The 12,343-nt window shown below is 42.6% G+C and overlaps 1 protein-coding gene across 2 annotated transcripts in view; it reads right to left on the reverse strand.

The window, feature by feature from the left end:
- The window catches only part of LOC122554984 (polycomb protein SCMH1), a 114,325-nt gene extending 111,371 nt beyond the window's left edge, over window positions 1-2,954 (reverse strand). Inside the window, exon 1 of one of the 2 annotated variants that reach the window (XM_043700486.2) lies at window positions 2,827-2,954. The gene's annotated coding sequence lies outside the window, so the exon portion shown is untranslated. The remainder of the gene's footprint in view (window positions 1-2,826) is intronic. The other variant, XM_043700485.2, reaches the window with a different exon arrangement.
- Window positions 2,955-12,343: the final 9,389 nt, after the last annotated feature.

A 12,343-nucleotide genomic window follows, 5' to 3' on the forward strand; every position in this document is an offset into this window, starting at 1 on the left:
AGGTGGGCCAAGTGAATCAAGTGTCAATAGGAAAATATTTCAGGAACACCAATCATTATGCCAAAGTTTATTGGCTGTAGAAAGGGTAAGGAACAATCCAGAATAAGAATCATTAACTCAGAAAAGGTAACTGCACTGGATCAATAATGTATCTAGCACTTATGAAAAAGAAATAGTAATTTAAACTGTAAATGAGTAACGTGTTGCCTTTAAAGGTGAGATAGTCTGCTCATATCTCTACAGAAGACAGGTATGGCAAACAAATCCAGATCCCTGGATGCCAAAGGATTTATAAATGTGCTTGTTACAGTTATCATGTGAATAACAGAATTGAGAATCTGGTTGAATATTGAAAGTTCAAAGGAGAAGTGAAAGTTCAAAACCAAAGGAAAAGAAGAAAATCATAAACAAAGTATTAGAAGAGATTGGCAACCAAAATGAAAGAGAAACCAAAAGTCCTTTATAGCACCTAGTCAAAGGATTATAAAGAGGTGCAAAAAGGGGACCTACCAAACCTGGAGGCAGGGAACAAGGCTGAGGCATCAGACAAGTACTTTGCAGCTATTTTTAGGTGGTGACGGTGAATAAAAGAGATAATAAGAACTAAGAGGCATTGGATAGGCTATCTGTCCTTGAAGATGATGAGATGTGTGGACCTGAGGAGATGTAAAGGACATTGAAGCAAGTGACAGTGGAAACTGCAAAAACATTGGCCATAAATCTTCAATTTTCAGAGACTTGGTGTCTTGAGCAGTCAAGAATTGAAATGTTATGACCTTGTTCAAAAAAAGTATAAAGATAAGCTAAGGAACTAGAAGCCAGTCAATTTAACTTCAAAGTCGGGAGCTCTTGAAGGCAAGATTAATAATCACTTGGACAAATGTAGGTTACTTGAGGAAAGTTAGTAAGGATTTGTTAGGGCAACTCATATTTAGCTTACCGGAATTTTTTTGATGGATAGAAAGCAGAATTAACATTTTGGGTGCAAGCACCCTCCTTCAGAATGAAACATTAACTCTGGTTTCTCTCCACGTATGTTGCCAGACTTGCTGAGTTTTTCCAGCAATTAGATTTTTTTTGTACTGGGTACAATTTCACCATGTGATGATACAAGGTTTGAAAGCAGTGATAACTGTGCAGCAGAGAACAGAACTTCAAAAAAAACCGGCACAACCAAACACATGGAATGGGCAGCCGATGAAATTTAATCCAGAGATTGTGAAGCATTTCATTGTGATAGGAAGAATGCAGACAGACACAATTATTACAATTCCAAAGGGAGTGCAGGAGCAGTGGGGCAAGTTATGTATACATAAATCATTAAAAGTTGACAGGACAAGTTGAATGGTTAATTAAGTATACAGCATACAAGGCTTTATTAATAGGAAGGAATGTTAAACTTGTAAAAAGACTGCCTTGAACTCAGTATTATGCTATTTCTGACAGCTACATTATAGGGTGTGAAGACTTCAGACAGTGCAGAAATGATTCATAATTGTTCCAAGAATGGGGAACTTAATTATGTAGACAGTCTTTAAAAAGAAAATTGAATAGTGATATATGGAAAAATTGGTCCCATTGATAGAAACATCAAGAATCAGAGGGCACAAAATTTAAGATGGGCAAAAGAACCGATGACAACAGGAGGAAAAACTTTTTCACACAGCAAGTGGGGAAGAATTGGAATGCACTGTATCAGAGTGCAGTGACGGTAAATTCAATCAAGACTTTCAAAGGGGAACTGGATTATCTGGAAAAGACAGTGCAAAGGATGACAATGACTCGAAAGCAGGGGACTGGCGTCAGTAATATTGCTCCTTTCCAGGAAGCAATGAGATACAGAAGTCTCCTTTTGCGCTGTGACGAGGAAAACTGATTAGGAAAAACATTTCTCAGTATAGCTTAGTAGACAGGGAGAACAGTCGAACGATCTAGAAAGGACAGGCGGTTGTGGACTTTAGATAAACTCTTACCATTCTTGCAAATATCGAGTAACCTAAATCAAATACTGTACCCCCATATGGCCTAGAAACGAAACATCTGCCCTGAAACCGCTGCTATGGCAGCAAACAATGCTGAAAACACAAGTTTCTTACAATCTATACAACATCCACTATCTGCACGGCCCGAAATATACACCTGTAACTGGAATACTTGCATTATTTTCAATAGTCGAACCACGCTGCTCGCAGTGCGGAAATGGAAAAAAAATAACATTAAGGGAGGCGGGTGGAAGGAAGAGGAGAAAGATGAGCAAAATGGAAAGGGAAACGGGTGAGTGCAGGTGGAGGATAATGAGGGTTAAAGCAAAACTATAAACAATAGTCACATCGCGACATGCAGTGAAGGAATCCGCAACTTCAGTATCTGATCCGCCAACCCCGCAGCTCCACCAAGATAAACCCAGGAATCCTAAGTTCCAGTTGCTGCCGGAGATGGAAACTCTGGCTCCGGGCTCCTCGTGCATGATCCCAACTGAAGGAGCCGAACAGGTGAGAGCGCGGATCCTGAGTCGGGGGCGCGAAGCTAATTGTCGCTTCCCGACAACGCAAGACCCAGGGGCTCGAGCTGCGCCGCGCGCTACTCTCCCTCCTCCCGAGAGTCCGGCGCGAGCGAGCGGCGGCGGCGGTTGGAACTCAACCGTCCAACGTCGGGGCACTTGCGACTCACTCGAACATCTTCCCCTCCTCCTGCCTCACACCGCGACAGGAGGGGAAGCGAGCTTGCGAAACAAAAAAAAAAGAAAGAAAGGCCGTCTCGTGAGACCCGCTCGACCGAAACCGTTACCAGCCCCAGCCGCGCGCTCTCTCTCACTCACTCACTCACCCGCAATGTAAAAGGCGCTGAGAGCCGCTCAGCCCCGCTATCGGAGATTCTACTCAGCCGCCATGTTCCGCTGCGTAACGGCGACGTCAGGAGCATCGCGTGCACGGATGAGTCGTGGCGGCGAAGGGAGGATCGGAGTTTACGTGCCGACAGCGCACACCCAACAGAGTATCGGACGGAGGCAAGTTTAGCGCTAATCCCATACTCTTTGACCGCAGTACATCAGAAATTTAGCACGTATTTCTATTTGATGCAGCGAGCAAGATCATTTTCAGTCACCCTCTTTGTTTGTAGCTAAATTATTCCACCCACCAAAGTGCAGAGCTAATGAATGCAGTTTTCAGTTCACCTGGAATCAGTCAGCAAGGAAACACAATGTCTGAATCAACATGGGTAACTGAAATGACAGTATCGCTGAAAAAAAAAGTTTGGAAGTTACCAATATATTTGGTTTTATGACATTTTTCAAGTTTTCAGTCCTGAGTTCTGTCTCAGCCGGCCAACGGGGCGGCCCTTTGTTTCAATTTGAATGGTCGAGAAGCAGTACCTTTTATTGTGCTCCTCCACAGACATCTGTCATACTGCCTAACAATTACCCTACTTGGCGTAGTCTGCTTTGTGGATTGCATGTCATTTCACACCACACAGACAAATTCTCTTTGAATGACCACAAATACCACAATCGTTCATGAAAAGAGCTTATTTTGTTCAGGTCGATCGGAAATCTGACAATCTTCTCCTGGTTGAAACTAAGCTAACATCATGATCCCATCTAACTGATAGCTTTTCCAATAATTTGATTACTCAAGTAGTCAGTGTTTTACCCCGAAGAGCATCAACAACTCTGGTTTTGGGAAACGTTTAATTTTTTCTGATCATTTATCATGCAACTATGATTCACATAAGAAAATATCACAACAAATCCAACAATATTTCATGACTGTAAACACCAAATAGATTGCACTAAGTACATATTTTAATTTCCAGAATGTCAATCACAACAAGGGAATTGCACATTTACTTGAACAAGTACATTTTCACAATAGAACAATCAATTCTTTAGATCAAAAGAACCACCTGTTAATAAAATTAACCATCCTATTCAGTCTAAAGCAAGAAACACAATTTGCTTGGCCGAGTCAAGGAAGCAAGTAATTCAGACTTTGTCTTAGTTTGCATCACAATTAGGAATCAATTATCAATATAATTAACATTAACCGATTCAACAAATACATGTAAAAATGTGAACAGGACAATGAAAACCAAGAAGATGTTAATAATTTGTTCTGACTGATTTTCAAAAATGCTTCATATGACAAACCCAATTAATATTGAGCCAATGCGATCTGTAATTGGTTTGAAGCTATTTTGAGGTGGGTAACCTATTCATGAGTAAAAAGTATCAAAAAAGAGGCATGTTAGGGAATTAGTTTTACACATTTAACGCAGCTTTTAAAAAGCTACCTGATGTCTCTGAGATATACTGTACTTCATTCAGTTATGAAGAGAAAAAATGATGACATCATTAATTAGCTCAATTTTAACAGAGATTTGGTGTTCGAAGAATGTTTTGAAAGTTGGTGATTTAAACAAACTTGCTCTGATTATGAATAGTCTGCACCAGACAACACTTAATTATGTCATATCTGAATATTTTCACAATGTTTTATTTCAATACAGTCCCAAGAAGTGATTGTTCTTACACCACCATCAAAGTGAAAATCCTTTTCTAATGACGGAAGAAAATTTATCAACAATACATCTTTTATTTTAAGTTTAGCTCAGGAAAAAAAATGTCAGGTCAAAATCTCAAATGATAAATTCATTGGCCCTCACCCACTCAGAGGAAATCACCTTCAATGATGCCTATGTGGTAAAATCAGTACTTATAGTTCTGCATCTGACTATTCTGCTTCAAATGGGAGTGCAGTATTGCTGAATTCCTATTAGTCAATTTAGATAAATAATTACTGGTGGTCCATGCAGTGTCTTATGTCTTCTTTGTATAAAATATAATTTTGTTCAGTTTTGGTGAATCACGTTAAAAGATATTCCTCCAAAGAAATATTGGAAAGACTAATTGGAGATAAGTCTCTTGATTAAACTTAAAATATAAGCCATAGCTATTACCTTTAACCTGTGGCAGTGTTTGTAGAGGAATAAGACAGTGTTATTTTCTGGGTCTGTAGATTGTGAAGGAGGAAAAATGGCCTTTACAGTGATATGTACTTCTTGTCAGATATGGGAGTTTAAAGAGAGTTTAAGGGTTACTGCGGATTATAGCTGCCATAAATGCTGTTGGATGCGAATCTTATCAGATCCAGTGGATCGGTTGAAGTCAGATAGAAGCGATGAGGAATTTGCAACAGCAATAGTATGTGATGGAAGGCAGTTATAGAAAGGGGGGAAAGGCTCAGATACAGTCACATAGATGGGTTAACTCTAGGAAGGGTAAGAGAGGTAGGCAACTAGAGCAGGAGTCTCTTGTGAATATACCCATTTCAAACAGGTATGCTGTTTTGGAAAATGCACGGGGTGATGGATTCTCAGGGGAACGTAGCACAAACAGCCAAGTTTCTGGTATTGAGACTGGCTCTAATGCAACAAGGTGTACGTCGGCTTCCAAGAGATCAATTGTGTTAGGGGATTCTGTAGTCAGAGATACAGACAGACGTTTCTGTGGCCAGCAGAGAAAAAGCAGAATGGTGTGTTGTTTCCCTGGTGCCAGGATCAAGGATGTCTCCGAGAGGGTGCAGAATGTTCTCACGGGGGAGAGGGGCCAGCAGGAGGTCATTGTCCACATTGGAACCAACGACATTGGAAGAGAGACTCTGAAGGGAGATTACAGAGAGTTAGGTAGAAATTTAAAAAGGAGGTCCTCAAGGGTAGTAATATCTGGATTACTCCCAGTGCTACGAGCTAGTGAGGGCAGGAATAGGAGGATAGAGCAGATGAATGCATGGCTGAGGAGCTGGTGTATGGGAGAAGGATTCACATTTTTGGATCATTGGAATCTCTTTTGGGGTAGAAGTGACCTGTACAAGAAGGACGGATTGCACCTAAATTGGAAGGGGACTAATATATTAGCAGGGAAATTTGCTAGAACTGCTTGGGAGGATTTAAACTAGTAAGATGGGGGGGTGGGACCCAGGGAGATAGTGAGGAAAGAGATCGATCTGAGACGGGTACAGCTGAGAACAGAAGCGAGTCAAACAGTCAAGGCAGGCAGGGACAAGGTAGGACTAATAAATTAAACTGCATTTATTTCAATGCAAGGGGCCTAACAGGGAAGGCAGATGAACTCAGGGCATGGTTAGGAACATGGGACTGGGATATCATAGCAATTACGGAAACATGGCTCAGGGATGGGCAGGACTGGCAGCTGAATGTTCCAGGATACAAATGCTACAGGAAGGATAGAAAGGGAGGCAAAAGAGGAGGGGGAGTGGCATTTTTGATAAGGGATAGCATTACAGCTGTGCTGAGGGAGGATATTCCTGGAAATACATCAAGGGAAATTATTTGGGTGGAACTGAGAAATAAGAAAGGGATGATCACCTTATTGGGATTGTATGAAAGACCCCCCAGTAGTCAGAGGGAAATTGAGAAACAAACTTGTAAGGAAATCTCAGCTATCTGGAAGAATAATATGGTGGTTATGGTAGGGGATTTTAACTTTCCAAACATCAACTGGGACTGCCATAGTATTAAAGATTTAGATGGAGAGGAATTTCTTAAGTGTGTACAAGACAATTTTCTGATTCAGTATGTGGATGTACCTACTAAGAGAAGGTGCAAAACTTGACCTACTCTTGGGAAATAAGGCAGGGCAGGTGTCTGAGGTGTCAGTGGGGGAGCACTTTGGGGCCAGCGACCATAATTCTATTTGTTTTAAAATTGGAAAAGGATAGACCAGATCTAAAAGTTGAAGTTCTAAATTGGAGAAAGGCCAATTTTGACGGTATTAGGCAAGAACTTTCAAAAGCTGATTGGAGGCAGATGTTTGCAGGTAAATGGACGGCTGGAAAATGGGAAGCCTTCAGAAATGAGACAGCAAGAATCCAGAGAAAGTATATTCCTGTCAGGGTGAAAGGGAAGGCTGGTAGGTATAGGGAATGCTAGATGACTAAAGAAATTGAGGGTTTGGTTAAGAAAAAGAAGGAAGCATATGTCAGGTACAGACAGGATAGATCGAGTGAATCCTTCGAAGAGTATAAAGAAAGTAGGAGTATACCTAAGAGGGAAATCAGGAGGGCAAAACGGGGACATGAGATAGCTTTGGCAAATAGAATTAAGGAGAATCCAAAGGGTTTTTACAAATATATTAAGGACAAAAGGGTAACGAGGGAGAGAATAGGGCCCCTCAAAGATCAGCAAGGTGGCCTTTGTGTGGAGCCACAGAAAATGGGGGAGATACTAAGTTAGCCATTTGGATACAGAACTGGCTCATAGGTAGAAAAGGGTGGAGGGTTGTTTTTCAGACTGGAGGCCTGTGACCAGTGGAGTGCCACAAGGATCGGTGCTGGCCTTCTACTTTTTGCCATTTACATAAATGATTTGGATGCGAGCATAAGCAGTATGGTTAGTAAGTTTGCAGATGACACCAAAATTGGAGGTGTAGTGGACAGCGAAGAGGATTACCTCAGATCTGGACCAGATGGGCCGATGGGCTGAGAAATGGCAGATGGAGTTTAATTCAGATAAATGCGAGTTGCTGCATTTTGGAAAAGCAAATCTTAGCAGGACTTATACACTTAATGGTAAGGTCCTAGGGAGTGTTGCTGAACAAAGAGACCTTGGAGTGCAGGTTCATAGCTCCTTGTAAGTGGAATCACAGGTACATAGGATAGTGAAGAAGGTGTTTGGTATGCTTTCCTTTGTTGATCAGAGTATTGAGTACAGGAGTTGGGAGGTCATGTTGCGGCTGTACAGGACATTGGTTAGGCCACTGTTGGAATATTGCGTGCAATTCTGGTCTCCTTCCTATTGGAAAGATGTTGTGAAACTTGAAAGGATTCAGAAAAGATTTACAAGGATGTTGCCAGGGTTGGAGGATCTGAGCTACAGGGAGAGGCTGAACAGGCTGGGGCTGTTTTCCCTGGAGCGTCGGAGGCTGAGGGGTGACCTTATTTAGGTTTACAAAATTATGAGGGGCATGGATAGGATAAATAGGCAAAGTCTTCTCCCTGGGGTCAGGGAGTCCAGAACTAGAGGGCATAGGTTTTGGGTGAGAGGAGAAAGATATAAAAGAGACCTAAGGGGCAACTCTTTCACGGAGAGTGTGGTACATGTATGGAATGAGCTGTCAGAGGAAGTGGTGGAGGCTAGTACAATTGCAACATTTAAGAGGCATTTGGATGGGTATATGAATAGGAAGGGTTTGGAGGGATATGGGCCCGGTGCTGGTAGGTGGGACGAGATTGGGTTGGGATATCTGGTCGGCATGAAAGGGTTGGGATATCTGGTCGGCATGAAAGGGTTGGACCGAAGGGTCTGTTTCCATGCTGTACCTCTCTATGACTCTATGATGACATTTTTGTTTTCCACTCCAAACTCTGTTCTGTACTTAATTTCTGGCTCTTTATCAAAATATTATCAGTCTGTTTGCAAGCTTTTCACATTTGATTTTGCAATATGCTAACAACCCTCATATTTGGACCAGAACTAACATTGCTTTTCTACTTCTCAACTTCTCCCTATTTCAACTCATCTGCTGAAACTCTTATCCATACCTTCGACTGACAGTTCTAGTGTGTCTCCCAAATCATCCAAACCTCTACTGCTTATGTCTTAACTGGCATCAAGTCCCATATGACTATCATCCTGTGCTTATTGATCTAACGTAGCTGCCAGTAAAGCAATATCTTGATTTTCAAATTATCAACCCTTGTTTTCAAATCCCTTTATCACTTTCCCATCGCCGTAATCTCATCTATCACATTTCTCTTTTTGCTCTCTTCTAATTTTCATGTGTTGCGTATTCTCAAACATAATTGCTCTTTTGGCTGTGTCGTCAGTTGTCTCAGCCTCATAATCTGAAATTCCCTTCTTCGCTTTAGCTTTTCTACTTTAAGACACTTCTGAAAACCTGCCTTTTTCGCCAAGCCTTTGGTCTTCTGTTCTGTTTTGTGGCTTGGTGTGACACTTCGTATTGTCGTGCTCCTGTGAACTGCTTTGGGGATGTTTCAATATGTTAAAGATGCTATAAAAATACAATTTGCCTCTGTTAGTTGCACATGAGGAACGGAAGTAAACCCATCATAATTCATCCTTGCAAAGATTCTAAACCAACTCGTTTCAGCATCCTCTGTTGCTTAGGATTCATCGGGTTCCTGCCCTTCAGTTCTCTCCTGACTCCTTTCCCTTGTACATCTACTACAAACCGACCGACTCCCACAGCTACCTGGACTACACCTCCTCCCATCCTGCCCCCTGTAAAAACGCCATCCCATTCTCCCAATTCCTTCGACTCCGCCGCATCTGCTCCCAGGACGACCAGTTCCAAAAACGCACAACCCAGATGGCCTCCTACTTCAAGGACCGCAATTTCCCCCCCGACGTGGTCGACGATGCCCTCCACCGCATCTCTTCCACTTCCCGCTCCTCCGCCCTTGAGCCCCGCCCCTCCAACCGCCACCAGGACAGAACCCCACTGGTCCTCACCTACCACCCCACCAATCTCCACGTACAGCGCATCATCCGCCGTCATTTCCGCTACCTCCAAACGGACCCCACCACCAAGGATATATTTCCCTCCCCTCCCCTATCAGCATTCCGTAAAGACCACTCCCTCCGTGACTCCCTCGTCAGATCCACACCCCCCACCAACCCAACCTCCACTCCCGGCACCTTCCCCTGCAACCGCAGGAGGTGCAAGACTTGCGCCCACACCTCCCCCCTCACCTCCCTCCAAGGCCCCAAAGGAAACTTCCATATCCGCCACAGATTCACCTGCACCTCCACACACATCATCTATTGCATCCTCTGCACCCGATGTGGCCTCCTCTATATTGGGGAGACAGGCCGGCTACTTGCGGAGCATTTCAGAGAACACCTCTGGGACACCCGGACCAACCAACCCAACCACCCTGTAGCTCAACATTTCAATTCCCCCTCCCACTCCACCAAGGATATGCAGGTCTTTGGATCCTCCATCGTCAGACCACAACAAAACGACGGTTGGAGGAAGAACGCCTCATCTTCTGCCTAGGAACCCTCCAACCACAAGGGATGAACTCGGATTTCACCAGTTTCCTCATTTCCCCTCCCCCCACCCTGTCTCAGTCAAATCCATCGAATTCAGCACCGCCTTCCTAACCTGCAATTTTCTTCCCGACCTCTCCACCCCCACCCCAGTCTGACCTATCACCCTCACCTTGACCTCTTTCCACCTATCACATTTCCAACGCCCCTCCCCCAAATCCCTCCTCCCTACCTTTTATCTTAGCCTGCTGGACAAACTTTCCCCATTCCTGAAGAAGGGCTCATGCCCGAAACGTCGATTCTCCTGTTCCCTGGATGCTGCCTGACCTGCTGCGCTTTTCCAGCAATACATTTCCAGCTCCTTTCCCTTCTGCCAGAGCTCTTTGTGAAGCATTTCTTGATAGCAGTCCATTGCAGTAAAGATCGACATTGAAGTGATGTTGAAGAAGCTTCACAGGTTCATGAATTATAAAATTTAATGGTACAAAAGGAAATTATTTGACCATTGTGCCTTAGCCAGCTCTCTGAAAGAGCTATTAATTAGTGCCATTGCCTGATTTTCTTTTCGCCTGTAACTCTGCAGATATTTCCTTTCTATGGGATTCTGTGTTGAATCTGCATTCACATTTGCATTCCATTCAAGTAATCATAATAAATTATCATCTCATTTTGGCCATTTTGCCAGATACTTTAAATCTGTATCCTGTTGTTACTGATCTTCAAGCCAGTTTCCATCCCTAAAATGTTGCCCAGTTCTTCCCTGCTTCAGTTCCTCTCGAAGGAAGCTCTTATCCATATCTTTGTTACATAGACTTGACTATTCCAACACATTCCTGAACAACCTTCCATCTTTCATTTTCAATAAACATAAACTTATCCAAAACTCCGATACATGTGTCCTAAGTGTGTTCTAACACAGTTGTGGTCACCGAGCACCCCTCTGATTGCAGACCTGCACTGGTTACAGTTTTAAATTACTCAACCTCGTTTCAATTCCTGATATGAATATGACCCTCCCTTTCACTGAAACCTCTCATACCTTTATAAACTCATGAGATATCTGCACTCATCCAATTCTGTCCTCCTATGCATTACCATTGCTACCAAATCCCTAATCTTCTTCTTAAACGTCTTTCCACCTGTCTTTCTTTAACATGGCCCAGTAGACTTATTTTTAGAGCAAGCTTTTGGTCATCTCTCTATTATCTCCTTGTACGCTTGATAATACCCCTCTGGAGCATTTCGAGACATTTTATTACAAAGAAGTTACATGAATGCAAGATTGTTGTTGAATAAGTTTCTTGTGATTTGCCTTTTACATATTTGCTCCTTTGCAATCTGTGTTTGCACAAAAGGAATTATCATTGCTTTTTGATTACCACAGCATTATTATCACAATGATTAAATCATGTTAACAATGTCAACTTTTCATTGAAAGAAAGACCGGACAGTCCACAGATTCCTTCACCTCATCAATGATCATAATGTATATAATCTCACATAATTGATAGGAAAGAATTAAACGTGAGGCATTGCATTTTGGTAAAACAAACAAGGGCATGACTTATACAATTAAAAGTAGGGCCTTGGGTAGTGTTGTAGAGCAGAAAGACTTACGGGTTTAGGTAACTAATTCTTTGAAGTTTGCATCACATATAGATATGACAGTTAATAGGGTGTTTTGCATGCTCGGTTCAGACCTTTGAGTAGAGGAGTTGGGATGTTATGTTGAGGCTGTACAGGACATTGGTGAGGCCTTTTCTGGAGTACTGCATGCGATTCCTTCCTGTTAAAGGAAGGATATTAAGCTGAAGAGATTTAACAGGATGTTGACGGGAATGGAGGGTTTGAGTTATGGGGAGTGGTTGGATAGACTGGGACTTTTCTCACTGGACCTTGGGGTTTTGAGGGGTGACCTTACTGAGATTATAAAGTCGTGAAAGGTATAGATAAGGTGAATGGCAGGTGTCTTTTTACTCGGTTGGGGGGATTGCAAAAATAGAGGCCAATTGTTTACAGTGAGAGGAGAAAGATTTAAGAAAGACGTGAGGGGCAATTTTTTTACACAGAGAGTGGTTCATATGTGGAATGAACTTCCAGAAGATGTGGTGGACTCTGGTACAGTTAGAATGTTTAAAAGACATTTAGATAGATAATGAACAAGAAATCTTTGGAGGGATATGAGCCAAGTGCAGGCAGGTGGGACTAACTTTGTTTGGGATTCTGGTCGGCATGGACTGGTTGGACCGAGTGGTCTGTTTCATACTGTATGACTCTAAGACTCTAATCATTCAACAAGTGGAGTAAAACGTTG

The sequence above is a fragment of the Chiloscyllium plagiosum genome, unplaced genomic scaffold (assembly GCF_037043375.1).
Source record: "Chiloscyllium plagiosum isolate Xiang-an unplaced genomic scaffold, Cpla_swu_hap1 HiC_scaffold_12, whole genome shotgun sequence".
Taxonomy (NCBI): Eukaryota; Metazoa; Chordata; class Chondrichthyes; order Orectolobiformes; family Hemiscylliidae; genus Chiloscyllium; species Chiloscyllium plagiosum.